Raw genomic sequence first — 16,916 nt, 5'->3', positions numbered from 1 at the left:
GTCCTGCCCCATGTGGGGGTTGGGTCCTGCCCGACACTCACCCCACAGTGGTGGCTTCTGCAGCCTTTGTGCTGTGGGGCTGGCTGGGCTTGGCTCTCGGCTCCAGGCGTTGCCCTGGGGTGGCAGCGCTGCTCAAGTTTGGCCCCACCCCCGCGACTGGACCAAACTCGTGTGAGTGGAGCTGTGCCCTGGCTCATGGGATAGCAGTGCCACCCACTGAGATTTGCTCTACCCGGGCTCCCATCGTCATGACAACTTGGCCACCCCAGAATGGCACTGGGACATCAGAGGTTGCAGTGCCTGCACCAGGGAGGCGAGTCCAGGCAGCCCCATGGGATCAGAGCTGCCACGTGACCCTCAGAAACATTCTGGTGACCCACGGGCTTAGAACTCTGATCTGAGCAGGGCAGAGCGACATGGGCACAGAGCTGGCTGGATGGGGATTTCTGGGCAAGGGAACTTCCTGCTTCTGTTTGTTCCTGCCGTGTTCAGGAAAGCAGGGCCTTGTGCACCACAGAAATACCTGACGCGGGTCACTATCTTCCCCTCCTAATGGCAACAGCCCTGCAAGGACATTGCTAACAGGGCAGCGCTACTATACGGATCCCCTGGGCGCGTGCCTGGTGCAGTCGCTACAGGACGTGCTGTGTATCAGGTCTGCAAAGAGCAGCTCTCGTCTAATATTTATTATGGGTCTGAGCATTTCCTGTGTGCTCTCCCTGCAGTTTCACTTGAGAGCTCAGGGAAGATTTGAATTTGCTAAATGGCAAAAAAAAAAAAAAAAGGCTTTTCAGCAGCGCATTTAATCGCAAAGTCACTCATCTCATGAGATCTCCAAGGGGAGATTTCAGGGGCAGCTCCAGGCAAGGCAACCTCCAAACACCCTGTCTAGTCTCAGCAAAACACTGTGAACCAGGTTTCTGGTGTAAATACTCATGTTTTGAACGTCAGACTTCACCTGCCTATCCTGGAACAGTTGCAGGAAAGTCACTGTTTAGGGTAGAATTGCTGGCTAGAATATTCATGGAAAGGGAATGAGACAGGTCTATGAATACAGGCAATGCAAATCTAGCCTTGATCACAAGGAATATTTGCCAGACATTGTTAGAGGGATTTCCCCACCCTCTCCAGTGAATGCTCTGAAAAGAAGAGGCAGTTCTATTGTACTTTTTCCTAATCTTTAAAAGCAATTCCCACTCTGGTCAAATCGCTCAATGTCTATTATTTGCTTAAGGAAATGGGTGCAATTTCCCATTAGTATGAAACGCAGCTGCGATGGTGCTGAGAGCCATACAAATGCCTGGTGAGGGAGAGAGAGGACAAGGTGGTTTTGTTACAGGTTTCTATTTTTATGTCCTCCTGCTGCTAAAATCATCCGATTTCCTCCTTTCCTTAGGTGATCAGCTTTTATTGAGCTGCTTTCTGCACATGAGAAAATGCACAGTGGTGACTGGCATTTTGTCGGCTCTTCATCAGCAGAAAGGGCATGTGCTTTACCTGGAGAATCGGACATGAACCACACTTGAGACTGGTTCGGGATTTTGCACTTCCTGGGTGTTACACTTAACATTCTCTTCTGGGTAGAGCCCTTCCCTCCTGGAGCTCTTCCCTCAGAAGCTCAAGAGATGAGCAACAGCTCCCCTTCAGCACAAGATTGTGAGGGTGCTGAGCCTTGATTAATGGTGCTCAGTTGGTTTAGCCTAAAAGGAATCCTACTGAAGTCATCTTTCAGGGCTAAGTAGTTGCAGAAAGGACTGTGATTTCAGCTTAGGCAGTTCCTTTCAACGGGGCTGGTTCCTGCTGCTCTTGTTTGATCCTTATAGTGCATGTGGCCCAAATGGCCTAGACACGGATATGGGCCCTGCCAAGTGGAAGACGTATGTGACACTGAAGACACCTGCCTAGGTGAGATATTCAGGAGCAGAGCCCTAGGGATGTGATTTCTATAGTCTGGCGTGTGTGACTGCCATTAATATTAATAAGCATGTGTGAATAGCTCCTGTTCTCACTGCACTGGAACGTGTCCTTCAGGTGGGAGGGGTGGCAGGGGCAAAGGGACTCTGGCCTTGCCCTGACCTGAGTCTGTCAGCTAATGGGCTGTTCTCGCACACATCTCCGAAGCCTGGCTCAGAACCACGAGTCTCACGTCAGTCTGCGTATGGAAGTGGAGTGCTAGGCTGTGAGTCAGCCTCAGGGGATCTGAGCATGTTCACAGCCTCCCATCCAGGACGTGCACTCATTCACACCCGTGTCGGGAACGAGCGCCTGTGCTGTCAACTCCTGTGTGCTGGGGTGTGTTAGCACAACGCTGCAGGAGAGGTTGCCTCACTGGCTACCAGTGCACTGGACCAGAAGTGATTTCACAGGACTCGTCTGTCTCCAGTTGCTGGGGCTCCACAAAAGCCATAATGCACTAGCCACTCTACCTCCCAGCCAGGAACAATCAGCGCCCTCTGCTAACCCAGCATCCCTGCACCAGCAGCCACTCACGGCTCCATACTCAGTAATTCACACTGAGGCCTGGCCATCGACCCATCTTCACCCCTTGCCTGGCCACAGCCAGATTGTGTGGGATGCAGCACATTTAAGGCAGCAGAATGGTTTCTGGTTACAGCTCAATTCTGGCTCCTTGCTGAATTCCATATACAGTCAGCTGAGCTCGAACGCTGTTTTGCCGGGTCAATGGCCAGCGAGGACATTGCACTACAGTCTGAACAAGGGATTCCCAATGTACAGTCCCCGCAAATTACCTGCTTTTAATTTTCCAGCACTTGGGTAACACTTTGTGTGTCTGTGAGCACAGACAGAGAACAAACATGGGCCCAGCGCCACATGCCACTGACTGATATTGCTACGGTGGGAGATGGTAGCCAACTTTATTAAGGACCAACTCACTCCCACCTGCAGATAGACATAGGGCACCATGCGGGCTTCAGCCCCATTGACTGGAATGGGATGGGAACCAAGTTTGCATAGGGGATAATTCAGAAGTTCGTGCCTTTTGTCATGTTTTCATGAGACAGAGGAAAAAATCCCCCCAAAATCAACAGAGTTGCAACGCAAGTGCAGGAGCTGGCAGTGCCGGGAGAGGGGCTGGCCCGGCATGCACCACCTTATTCAGCCCACACATTAGTCTACTGCCGGTTGTGTGCCTGGTAACCATGTGTGTAACCACGCCAAGGCCCCCGCCCTGCAATGGGATCATGGAGGACCTCGTGCCTGCCCAGAGCCCCACTGGCATCCCCAGGCGGGTTCTTGGGCCGCCAGGTGTCTGACTGAAGAATGGTTTCTTTCTTAATATGTCAGTGAAGATGAACATATCACAAAACCATGGAGCAGCTCCAAGACACAGATTCAGTGGCTGGCAGGGTCAGGGCCGAAGGGGATCATCCCAGGCTTTAATCTACTTTCCCATCATTACAATCCACCGCCGGGCAAAGTCCCACAGACTGAAAAATCTATTTACAATTAAGACCAGCAGTGCAATTCTTTTTCCAAGAAATGTAAAATAAACAAAACCCCTCTAATTTTTAGAGCATGTCCAGCTAGTGCAGCTTTATTACCTTGCACTACCTCTCTCAGCTGAGCAGTAGAGTAACAATCAACATCTCCACTGGGCACATTCCTTTATTTACAAGTATTGATAGGAAAGTAGCGCCCAGGCTCCCCTCATATTGTGCTAGGTGCTGCACAAGCTAGAACAAGTCAGTCCATGCCCTGGAGGACGTGGCGTCTGAACTGTGTGTCTGATGACATGGTGAGCTACAGCCAAAAAAGCTACAAAATGGGACCATGTTGACTGCTAGCGCCTGAGAAATAGAATGGGGGAAATCAGCGTTTGCCAATGGAAATAGTGGAGAGAGCTGGGCGGAGGGTGCAATTTTCAGAGGATGTTTATCCACTCAGGAGAGAAACTATAAGCGCTGTGACGATCTCAGACTGGGTACTCCCATGTTATGCCCAAGCCCTGGATGACTGGGAGTTTGTGAACTCACTCAGAGGGAAAGGACGTCAGTGAGATTTGATAGAACATTGGTGTCAGTGTTTATACCAAGCTGTGCCATGAACCTGGTTCAGAGACAATTTGCCCAGCCTACAGGAGATGATGGCACAGGCTGAAACATTCTAAAATCAGTAACTGATAAAGGAAGGGAGGGGAAACAAAGGGAGGAATGTCTGTCCAATCTGCTCGACGAGTCACCCAGAAACGGGCACATTCCTGGGGCCAGCTCAGCACCATTGTCAGGGTCCCTGCATGGCCATTACTGCAGCTCCCACAAAACTATTCGAGTCCGTTCTGCTCAGGTTCTTATCTCACCCTCGTCACCAGCACCACCTCAGTACCTTCCATGGATGCAGCAGAGGCCATGACTAACAGCTGTCGTGTGGTTTGTTTCCTCGCTCATTCTCTCTCCTCCAGGGTGAACAATGTGAAGTGCCGTGTTTTGTTTTGGTCGGGTTGTGTTTAAATATGTCCAAGTTGCTCAGTGATGCAAGGGCAGTCGGAGGAGTGCTCTTGGCACTTGGAGCAGAAGGCAGGAGGTTTGGGATGATCCTTAGCCCCCAGGCAAGTTCATTCTACAGACAGACTCAGCCAAGCCCCACGAAAGCTCTGTCCCCTGCACAAGCAGAGCTTGTGACTGCATTTCCTGGGCTCCTAAGCCAAAGTGTTCAGATTCATTAGCCTCTCCATGTAGTTTAGCCACTCAGTGGGGACAAGGAGCCAGGCTGTGTTGCACTGGGCTGGCCTGGTTCACTCAAGGTTAGCGAGGAGTCCAGATGGACCCAGAGTCTGCGAGGGATGGAGGCAGATGGCTTTGCTGGGAGGGAAGGTCAGTGCCCCAGCTAGTTCTCTGAACAGGTCCCCCTTCCCACCAGCATCGTCTTGAATCTGCCCCATTGCTGGACTCCCCCTGGCATTGGGACAGCCTGGTGGTGGCACTGGCTGCATCTGTGGGAAGTGAGACACCCAGCAGGGCCTCAGGGGAGGATTGCTGGTGGAGAAGCCTGTCACCTTCCCACCTCCCCTAGCGATTTTGTGTAGATACTATAGAGAACAAGTCTTGCAGACCTCAACAGGTCAAGGCCCTGTGTGGGGAGGGGGGTGGGGGTGTGCTCTGGGTTCTGCTGGAAAGGAATGATTGGAACGCAGGCCCAGCTAGTCCAGCTATGGCATGCAGGCACGTTAGCAGCCCTTGTGTGACAGTTTTGACAGCTGCAGAGAGCTCAGGTCACAGGAGCGTGAAGACATGGCCATGAGGAGGTCAGCCTGGAGTGCTAGGGGGGGCAGCCCCTGTGACTGCAAAGAACCCAGGATGTCAGCAAATGCCACAGCATGATGGAGCCTGGCTGTCTCTGATTCTGCAGTTAGAGCTAGCGGGGTCCATGGAGCAGGAGCGCAATGTGCCCCATGCAGCAGGCCCCAAGAAAGATCTGTCTGCACCAGCTCGAGGAGAGCTGCCCTGCTTGAGCTGGGGCGCTGACAATGGAGGGGAGCTGTGGCACCATGACTCAATCCCGTCTGACATGCTAGTTGCATGTGTGGGGCGGCTAGCCCCTCCCCATGCCTGCCTTGCCATGGCTGTACCCGAACCCATCAGAGCTAGTGCAGGCACGTCTCCTCAAGCTGGACGCACTCCTGGTCCCAAGGGCAGGCAGAGCCTGCAGGCACCTCTCCACCTCAAAGGCTGCAGTGGTGGAGCTGGAGCGCATCAGTGGAGACGGGCGAGCTCTGTCTGACCTAGCGCTGTCCACACGGGGGTATAGCTACGTCCCCCCAGAGCGATGCAGTGACGCTGGAATAGGTCTGTAGAGCAGACCAGAACTCAGTGGTTTTCAGTGGGTCTATGTGCAGAGTGAGGTCCAACTCAGTGCAAGCAAGAGGGGCTCGGATCAGGCTCTAGGGGCACAGATACATTCTGCAAGCAGTCCCTAAGTTCGTCTCAGACAGAGCATGTTTTAATATCTCTTCTGGTGGTGAGCGAGCCTCGCCAGCTGTAGTGAAACCCTGTATCCGACAGCAAAAGCCACACCCTCCCAGCGAGCTCTGGCTGGAAAAAACTTCTGCTGCTACTGGACGCAATTAGGGATCTCACAGGGGCCTCCTAGTGCCAACCTGACAGACCCAGGAGGAGATACAAACAGGGCACTGGCTTCCACCAGCTCAGTCTCCTGCATGCTCCCAGCATGGCCAGGCACTAGCAAAGCAAAGGGACTGCAATGCCCACGCGCGATGAAACAGGGACCTAGTGTGAGGTTCTGCAGGGTGTGGACAGGGACCCCTGCACGCAGCCACCCCACATGGGCTGTACGTATGGTCACACAGACACTCCACAGGCAGGGCCACCTCTCAAGGCCAGCCGGGCAGTTCCCCTCCTGGCCCTGGATTGGTCAGGTGCCCGAGCCCAGGGAGTTCCAGGAAGTGTCTATGAAATAAGGGGTCTCCCCTGCCAGCTATCGTGACAGACCTGCCTCGCGCATTGCTCCTGGACTCCTGACCCCACTCTGACCTTTGGCTCTGACTCTGGCTCTGCTCTGGCCTCTCCAACCACTAGGCCTGACCACCAAAGCCCCTGCCATGACACCTAGAAGTGACCTTCCCCAGCCACACTGGCAGGCCTGCAACTCACAGCCACCAGAGGGGTGAGGCCCTGCATGGGACAGTCTGGATAACAAATGAGCAGCTGTGCATGACAGGCCCTGGAATTTGTCAAGAAAGAAAAAGTAGAGTTCCTGAAGCGCAGCTCCAGTCCCCCTTCCCTGAGGGCAGAACCCACCTGACCTGCAGGGGTGATGGTTGCTGGCAGATCTGTAACTATTAGCATGGTCAGGGGACCTTTATCCATTCTCAGAGGTGCTCACTGACCAACAGACCCAGTTCTGTAGCTACAGCAAATGCCAGAGTGAAAGGGACCAAGGAGCCAGAGCTCCTTTGCTATGACTCTCCCAGGCACCCGCTCTGAAAAAAGCAAGTCGGAGGCTAAGAGGCAACTGGGCAAGACTGTCAGCATTAAGAGTTGGATTCCTGAGTATGGGCCCTTCCACACAGTCCTTCCCTTCCACACAGTCAGCAATCATTCCAGGGAGACTGACTACGAAGTCAAGGGCGCGCTGGCCAGAGCTACAAATGTTGTCTCAGGTCATGGGTTTACCCTGGTGTGTGTGAAGGTGACATGAGGCAAACAGACATTTAGAAGACACCATATCACTTGTCAGGGACAAAAGATGGCCATGAGTAGAGAAGACAACTTGCTGCGCAATATTCTCCTCTAGAGAAATCTGAGACCCATCTGAATCCATCTTTCTCTAGGGGCAAAGCACAACTGAGCCCTGACCTGAACCTGGAAAAATGATAGCCCCAGCATGACACTTGGATCCTCAAGCACCCATTCTCAAAGCCAGACTAAATGCAGAGTGCAGAGCATCCTTACCAAGCATCTGTCTGAGCTCTAGGAACATATCGTGTATGGAGGTGTGATACAGACAGAAGTGGTGTAAACCCAAACTACTCTAAAGTTCTACAGAATTTCCAACAGGGAAGCAGTTTGGGAAAAGCATTTCTTTAAAAGAAAGATTCACCCAGAAAGGTAACAGGTCTGCCTGGCTCCTGGAATCCTGTTTACCCTAGAAGTACAGAACTTTCTCTTTCCCCTCTGTTCTGCTTGGAATTAATTACAAGTCCTCAGTTGCAACAACAGATTTGGTGGAGAAGAAGTCAAAGTTATGGAAGGGCTTACCATGCACTTCTAGGGTGGCACTCGCCAACACTTCCAGAATACAATTGTTTCCTTTCAAAAATCAGCCAACAAACAGAGTGTAGAGTGGCATCTAATTCAGTTCTGTATGTAGAGTCTCCAAAATAAACTGAGGGCTGGGGATTCTGATGTGGAACTTCCTCCTTGGGAGGCCCTGAGATCTCTCCATCAAGGAACTATGGTCTCCAGCTCAGCAGGATTCAGTAATTTGAAACGCATGTTGTCTAAATTGAAAGATGATTGTAAAAATAAGAGACTAAGTTCTCAAGCTGCCAAGCCTCCCACGTTCACTGAAGACCTGTTTTTCTGTCTTCCTGCTAAACATGACCTTTTACACAGTAACCTTAGAGTCCCAAAGTGAGTCCAAAGAAGAGAGGGCAGGAAGAATAAAGGGTAGCAAAGAACTGTATAGCTTCCATTCAATCCAACCAAGGAAATAAGGGTGAGTTGGGTAAATGGCACTTCTCTCTAGCCTTTTATGTAGGCTCTCAGCTTCTGCTACGTAAACTAGGATTCTTGTTTCAGATTATTGTCAAGAGAACTTATTGTGTGTTGCTAGAAGAATGTCCTTGTCAATATGTTGCTGCCTGGCAAAGTGTGTGTTCGCCACATCTATCCTCCCATGACCCCTAGGAGAAAAGCAGTGGCTGGATTATAAAAAGGTGCAGTTGCATGGCCCTGGGAACTGATATCTGATAGCCCAGCAGGTACAGTAGGCACAGAGCAGACTGGGATGACAAACAGTTTTGCTTGATGGGTGGGGTAGCTCTAAGCAGCACAATAATAAAAAAGAGTCTCACTTACCCTGAGGCTCGTTTATGCCTCTCTGGCATATGGTCACTTATAGACCCCGGTATACTTCCAGGGTGGTGTAAAGGAGCATCAGTGTAAATGAGAATCAGGCCTGCATGTGCTGGCTATTCAGCGGGGATGGGAAAGCTATGAAGGAGCCAGCCCTTCCCAATCAGTCCAGGTTAGTGACAGCTTGCAACACTGGCGGGGGAGAAATCAGCCCAGTAAGCGCCCAGTTTAACAGGCGAGGTGCAAGGATGGTCTAGTGGTTAGGATGCACAGAGACCTGGCTCCAATTCCTGTTCCACCATAGGCTTCCTGTGTGACTTGGGGCTAATCAGTGAGGGTCAAATTTCAAAAGCACTTAAATCACTTAGGAACATGTTTCATTGAAAATCACTGGGACCTAGGCTCTGAAGTGCCTAAATCCCTTCTGACAATGGGACTTGGCTCCTAAGTTGGTTCTGCGCTTTTGAAAGTTTTATCCTTAGTCTCTGTGTCCCTCAGTTCCCTTTTGTCCAGTGGGGGTCACAGCACTTCCCTGCTGTGGGCGGGGAGGGAAGGAAGAGGAGGGGCTCAGACATTACAGTAACGGTACCAAACCGGATAGATAGAAATGGCCTCCTACCCCCGTGCCTGTGCAAATCAGGGCAGCAGACTAGGGATGGGAACTTGGAGTTAAGCAGCTGCAAAGCAAAACAGAGCTGACTCTCCCAAAAGTCAGCAGCTAAGTAAGTCGAGTAGGCAGCTAATGGAATTCCCTTCCTCCGCTCTAGGTTTATGCATAGTTTGCAAAGGAAAACAGCAAAACATCAGCCCATATTATCGAAATAGCAGTGGGTGAGAAAACCTTGGCGTTATGCTCATTATGCCTCTGGCTGTGTGAAGTTTGGAAGTGGGAGCGCACCGGAGTGGTGTAAAAAGGCCTTACGGTGGAAATGAGAATCTGGCTTTACCCTGACGGGTGCCATGGAATCACCTACGCTGTTTAGAAGCGTGTGTGGCCCCCTGTTTGTAAACATTCTCCCCCATGCACATTCGCCCAGGAACAAGAGCCCAAATTGGTTTGATCTCTGTCCTTATTGCTGTTGCAAAGTGTTTGCCGAGGGCTTTCCAGCAAGATCTGTCCCATGTGGTTTGTTTTCTGAACGTTGAAACAAGACAGTGTAATTGACCTGAATCATTTTGGTTTTTTGTTTTGGGAAGATTGTTTTGGTTTGCAAAAATCTCTATGATTTTGATTTTATTTAATTAATTAGTAATTATTATTATTATTATTGTTATTATTATTTGTTGGTCCCAAACCAAGAAAGGAAAAAATTGGAAACCTTGATAACTTTTGCAGGATGGGACAACTGCTTCCTGCCCTGCTCTAGTGGGGAGGTTTGGGATAGGTGTTCGTTCCTGGGGAACTCCAGTCTCCCTTGGGCCCCCACGCTCATTGCCTGAGCTGGAGGAGACAGCCCACTCTAGGATCAAGTGAGGAGGCCCCAAAGAGGGATCAGATAACAACAGCTTCCAATCCCTGCTAATCTGGGCTGGATTTGAACCATGGCCTGAGGGGGTTGTCTACACACAAAAGTTGCACCACAGTCTAAAGTGCTATAATTCCCTAGTGTGGACACAGTTATACTGGTATAAAGGTGCTCATATCAATATCACTGATACCTGTCTGTGTAGGGGAATAAATGGCCTCAGTGTAAGGTACCTTTGTTCCAGTATAACTGTGTCCCCAGGGCCGGCCTTAGGCAGGGGTGAAAGCCCATGGTCCCGCTACAAACAGGTGTCTCCAGAGCAGGGGTGCCTGTCCCCCCGCTGGCATCTGCAGCCCCACGGCTCCTACCTCCTGCCTTGGAGCCGCCTCTGGCCAGCTGCTCCTGGGAGCTTCCTGTCTGCTGTGGGGGAGGAGGGGCTCTGATGTCAGGGTGTCCCTGCCCCCACCCCCCGCCCAGGTACCCCTTCTCCACAGAGCAGGGTGTGTGTGTGTGAGGACAGGGCTCACCAAGAGAGGGACCGAGCTGCTGGCAGCTGCTGCGGTGTCTGAAGGAGCTTTCCTTCAACTGCTGAGTGCTGCATTTCATAATTTTATTTAATGGTTTGTGCATTTCGTAATTTTATTTCTCTCTCATGTTTACACTGAATTCTTTGAGTAGCGAGTTCTAAAGTGCCTAACCTGTCCTGGCTGGAGTAATTCTCATTATTACTGTTATCATCATATTGTGCTTTGTCATTCATTATCTAACGTGGTACAATCAAATAACAGTATCCTTCTAGAATGTAACTTTAGCTTGTACTCACCTTAGCAGTGTCAGTTTAAAAAACATTAGCTAAACACATAACTTTAGACACTGGGCAGATGAAAGTTGCTTATTTTCAAATTGTATTTTTAGTTATATCTGTAAAATAACTTTTATTTGCATGAAAATAACTGCAGTTCCAACTCTGATACCAACAGCAACGATGGAGTCAAATGTTAGTGAGTCACATACATGATTGTGATTGGTAAACATAAATGCCAAAATAACTAGAAAAATTAATTCCCTTTCTTAATAAAAGAGGAAAAAAATGTAATCACATATGTTAAAATTATGTTTTAAGTGAAAAACAATTGACTACAATAAAGGAGATAATGGCAGTAACACAGTGTGTCTGTTAGAGAAAGTAAGCAGTATTTATTCATTTTTATTTATCTCTACTAAAGATAGCGTACAAGGTATCAAATGTGTGTGTGCTGCATGGCTAGAAAGGGTTAAACAGCTTGCAGGCTGACTGACCCAAAACCCACCTTTAAGGGCATGTTAGAAAGGCATGTGAAGGATAATTAGGGCCATTCACACGAAATAGGCTACAACTCTGAAATGCAAACCAGTACTGTTAGAAGTAACACTAATTGTGTGTAAGCTACCCGCAAACAGACAGGAACTGTCTTTCACTTTAACTATAATTGGATAAAATAAGGTCATTGTCTACATGTCTCTTGGAAGTTTGCAATAGACTGGCTGATGGATACACTGCCCTCTAGTAATTTGTGTATCTTATTACTGGTGCTGTTTAGAAAGCAAAAGGTTACATCAAAAGCCTATTGTTTAACCAGGGCCTTGGCTACACTGGCACTTTACAGCGCTGCAACTGGGGTGTGAAAAAACACCCCCCCGAGCGCTGCAAGATGCAGCGCTGTGAAGTGTCAGTGTAATCAGGGCGGCAGCGCTGGGAACGCGGCTCCCAGCGCTGCACGCTACACCCGTAAGGGATGTGGTTTACAAGCAGCGCTGGGAGAGCTCTCTCCCAGCGCTGCGGCTTTGACTACACTCACACTTCAAAGCGCTGCCGGGGCAGCGCTCTGAAATGTCTAATGTAGCCGAGCCCCAGGACTACCTGGTCAAGTGGATACTAGACCACTGTATAAAAAGACCCTTGGGTCCTTTTCTCTCACCTCAGATCTGCTTAGGCTTCATCGGGGGAAGTTTGAGTCACAAGACTGAGGTCCCGGTTGTGCTGGTACACCCTGAATATGAGATTTGGACATCGGACTATAAACTCAGCTGCCACCCCCTCTCCCTTTACTTCTCTGTCACTTTTGAAAGGGAAGCAAAGAAATCTGCAGGGGATCTGTTTTCATTCCCCAGGAGTACCCCACACAGAACCCCCACTGCCCAGACCCTCCAGAGACCCACTGCCCCAAGCCCTTCCTGCCCCCCACCCACACTCACCGGGGGGGGCTGCTGGAAGCAACTGTGTCCAGGCATGGTCTGATCCCACAGCACTTCTGGGGTTGGTCAGGAATCCCTCTGGCCCCTCGGAAGTGGCACAACCAGCCAGGACAGAGCAGGATCCCAGCCTGCCCCAGCCAGGCTCCCTCAGGACCCACATGCCTGGAGGGGCACAGCCCACCACTCACGCCCCAGGGTTTAGGCAGGAGAGAGGGGGGTGAAGAGGAGTGAGCGGTGGGTGGGGCCTCATCAGGGCAGAACCCAGGCAGAGGAGGTTGGAGAGGTGGGGCCACAATCCAGACACCGGGGCCCCTTCTGTGTGTGGGCCCGACACCGTGGAGCCACTGGCACCATGGTAAACCCGGTACTGCCGGCCAGCACCCGGCAGTGTCAGGCCGCCCTGCCAGTGCTTAATTTGAGCCATGGCTGAGCACTGGCAGCTGTTTCAATACAAACTAAACATTGTGGGAGGAAACAAGTCCCCAAGGTGATAGGGTAGCCCAGGGAACCTCTGCAGGCCAGGAACGATGGGGGCGGAGGGACCGCAAAATACAAGTTTTCCCAGGGTGGCAATTTCCCTAAGGCGGGCCCTGTGTGTCTATTCCTGGGTTTGTACCAGTATAGCTGTAGTGGTAAAAATCACACCTGTAACCAAAAAAATCTGTGTGTAGAGCAGGCCCCGAGCTCAGTCAGCCCCTGCTTGGGTTCTTGGGCGGGGGGGGCTGGCCTTGAAGGGGGTTTGGAAGCATCCCCGACACCTGATTCAGAGCAGTTATACGAAATCTGTGCTCCAGGCCGACATAACTTCACTATGTCAGGGATATTTGTTCTTTGGGAAGATCCAAATTTATCTTCCAAACCTAAAATGCCCTGTTCCTCTCTTTATTTTACTCTTCTCTGTTATGCAGCAGCATGCCTGTTGCTAACAATAAAGCAGACTTTTGATTAGCCTTCCTGTAAATCAGCACGTTTCCCATCTTACTCAATGACATGAGTAACAAGTCACCAGGCTCAGCAGCTGCAGGCATTCATTCAAATTCAGATCATGCTGAACTTTTACACAATAACCTCCAGGGTCAGCATGGGAAGGAACAGTATGGAGAAAAGATCAGAACAACTACAATAACCACAAACCTCTCCTCCTGCCCTCCACTGAGCACCGCCAGAACCTAGCTCTTCCGAGGGAGACCTACTACACGATAGCCATGTGCGCAAGAGGGTGCCAATGTTGTGTAAAATGGGCTGGCTGTCCCTGGCTGTTAGGTATATTCTAGCAGCACTCACGCTGGGCTAGGTGCTGGCTGAGCTAAGAGGAGGGACAGCCCTGCGCTGCGGAATGCATCTGGAAAGACCATATTGGAAGAAGTAAAATGTGAATCCCTAGCCAGAAAACGAAAGCTAGACTCTGAGAGACAAGAAATGTTCCATGCCTGCCAGGCCACTGCCAGCAGCAGAAATTTAGAGAAACGCTGGCAAAGCAATACAGGGCAGAAAAATCAGCCTCCCCGCCTGTTTGGGGAAGCAGAAGAGGAATGTGTCAGCGCAGGGCAAAAAGCAGAACTCGGCCCATCTTTGGCCTGCCCTGCAGCCCTCAGGCTGGATTCGCTTTTGATTTTTTGCCGTTTAACCATTATGGGCCGATCAGCCCCCTAGCACCGCATGTGGAGCAGACCCTTCATGCTCCAATCTGCCCCTCTCCTCTCAGAAGGAGGGGCTGAGCCACTGCCTCCTGCCATGACCACATGCTGCACAGGGGGCTCTGGGTGGCCCAGGGCAGGTGCAGAAGCAGAGAGGAGACAGGGCAGGTCCAAGGGAGGAGTGGGCAGGTCAGGGGCATGGCCAGGGTTGCACATCATTATTCCCCTGAATCCCCTTCCCCTTCTCCTCCCCACCCCAATCAAGACATTGTCAGCAGAAAGTATCACAGCCCAGAGTCTCTGACCTGTGGTGAGGGGGTGGGATTCTTGGCCCTCTTGGAGTCAGGAAACCCCAAGAGATGGTGCTGGGGACCAGCACCAATGCAGAGGCACTTGGCCACTGCCAGGAGAGTGCCAGAGCCGGGAGAATCTCAGGGGCCTGCTTGGCTCTTGGGCTCCACCACAAGGCCAAGCCAGGACAGTGGGATGGGGGAGAACCTTGTTGGTGATCTCCTTCCCCAGGGACTGGAGGTCAAGCCCCAGGATCCTTCCCCCCGACTCACACAGAGCAGAACCCGACTCCAGGGGTAGCTCTGTGTGAGTGAGGGGGCACCCTATGTCAGCTGTGGTGTCCTAGCCACAATTCCCTGTTCTTTTGGGGCAGCAGTGGGCAGCTCCCCTCACGTCAGTTCACAAGGGGGATGGGTACCAGAGGCTTCCACGGCCCAGGCCAGGCAGAACAGCACCAGGGTCTGTTCTGGCACAACTCCTCCAGGAGCACACGATGAGGTGCCGAAGTGGGGAAGGAAGTGGGAGGTGCAGGGCCAGCTCCAGTGTTTTTGCCGCCCCAGGCGGTGGCGGGGGGGAGAGCCACGATCAGCAGCAGCTCTACCGCTGCCGCTTCATTCTTCGTCGGCAATTCAGCAGCAGGCGCTTCCCTCCGAGAGGGGATCAGAGACCCGCCGCCAAATTGCCGCCAAAGAGCCTGACGTGCCGCCCCTTCCCATTGGCCGCCCCAAGCACCTGCTTGCTGCGCTGGTGCCTGGAGCAGACCCTGGGGCGGTGGAAGCAAGGCCACAGCTTCTGGAGCAGGACCAGCCAGCATCATCCAGAGAGGTGTGTGGGCTGGGAATGGGGATGTGCCCCTGGGTACTGGAAAGATCTAGGACAGGGGTAGGCAAATGTTTTGGACCGAGAGCCACATGTGGAATGGAAATTGTATGGTGGGCCACGAGTGCTCAGAAAATTGGAGTTGTGGTGCAGGAGGTGGTGAGGGCTTGGCTTGGGGGTGCAGGCTCCAGGATGGGGCCAGAAATGAGAAGTTCAGGGTGCAGGAGGGGGCTCCCGGCTGGGGCAGGGGATGGGGTGAGGGCTCCCACTGGGGATGTAGGCTCTGGGGATGAGGAGTTTGGGCTGTAGGAGGGTGCTCCGGGCTGGGATCGAGGGGTTCAGAGGGCGGGAATGGAATCAGGGCTGGGGCAGGAGGTTGGGGCGTGGGGAGAGGCTCAGGAGCGCAGGCTCCAGGCGGTGCTTACCTCAAGCGGCTCCCAGAAGCAGCAGCATGTCCCCCTCCAGCTCCTATGCCAGGTGTCTCTGTGCGCTGCCCCATCCACAGTCGCCCCTGCAGCTCCCATTGGCTGCGGTTCCCGGCCAATGGAAGCTATGGGGGCAGTGCTTGGAGGGGGAACAGTGTGCAGAGCAGAGCCCCCTGGCTGCCCCTACATGTAGGAGCCAGAGCGGGGCCATGCCACTGCCTCTGGGAGCCACATGGGGCGGACCCCGACCCTGCTCCCCAGCTGGAGTGCCAGAGAGGAGCAAGCCCCAACCCCGCTCCCCAGGGGGAGCTCGAGGGCTGCTTAAAATGGCTGGCGGGCCGAATGTGGCCTGCAGGCCGTAATTTGCCCATCCCTGCTCTAGGAGATGTGGGGCAGCAGGGCTCCACGGCTCCTCCTGGTGCTGGCCCCGGCATAGTGCAGCTCTAAGTGATCCCCAGGGCTGGCTCCAGGCCACAGCGCGCCAAGCGTGTGCTTGGGGCGGCATGCCGCGGGGGGTGCTCTGCCGGTTGCCAGGAGGGCGGCAGGCGGCTCCAGTGGACCTCCTGCAGGCATGCCTGCGGAGGGTCCGCTGGTCCCGCGGCTCCGGTGGAGCATCCGCAGGCACACCTGCAGGAGGTCCACTGGAGCCGCGGGACCGGCGAGTGGCAGAGCGCTCCCCGCGGTGTGCAGCCGTGCTTGAGGCGGCGAAATTGCTAGAGCCGGCCCTGGTGATCCCATACTCAAGTTATTGATACGCTTGGAAAATCCTTCATCCGCTGGGTGAGAAGAGACCGATGGACTGACCCGTTCCAGATACATCACTCAGGTACCTTTTCTGCTGGGCTTTCCCGTCCTTCTTTTGTGATAGTCGCTGTCAGGGTTGGGGGTGAGCACTGGGGGGCATTGCTCTGTATATCGTAACCACGGCTTACACACCTGCCTGCTGAGGAATGACACATCGTCATTGTGTGCTTCTGAGGTGCCTTTGAGCTGGGGATCTCAGAGCGTTCACAAACATCAATTGCTTAGGCTACAGAGGAAGCGAAGACAAATCCGCCCATTTCTAAGAGCAGAGTGAATTTAGAGGCCACCCCACGAACATACCCAAGTGCCAGGGACTGGAGAGAGAAGGGAGCAGCCACTCTTCTGGGAGATGCCTTTGGGAAATCAAACAGTCCCAGAGGTTAAACAATATATATTTCAAAAAATCTTCACAAATCCCGGTTGATAAAATGACCCCTGGACTCTGTGACCAGCCAGTTGATAAAATGACCCCTGGGCTCTGTGACCAGCACCAGCTCCTCCTCCATGCAGAGACAGGGGGGGCACAGAGCAAGGATCCAGAAGGGAGTAGGCTGCAGGGGGCTGCTGTGGGGAAGGTGGACCAGACAGGCCCAAGAGAGAGGGATGGAATGAGGGCACAGGAGGAGAGAAGGCCTGGGAGATGACGAAGAACACAGACCAAGGGAGGCAGCTGGGAAGGGAAGG

The sequence above is a fragment of the Chelonoidis abingdonii genome, chromosome 11 (assembly GCF_003597395.2).
Source record: "Chelonoidis abingdonii isolate Lonesome George chromosome 11, CheloAbing_2.0, whole genome shotgun sequence".
Classification (NCBI taxonomy): domain Eukaryota; kingdom Metazoa; phylum Chordata; order Testudines; family Testudinidae; genus Chelonoidis; species Chelonoidis abingdonii.
This window is presented reverse-complemented; position numbering follows the sequence as displayed.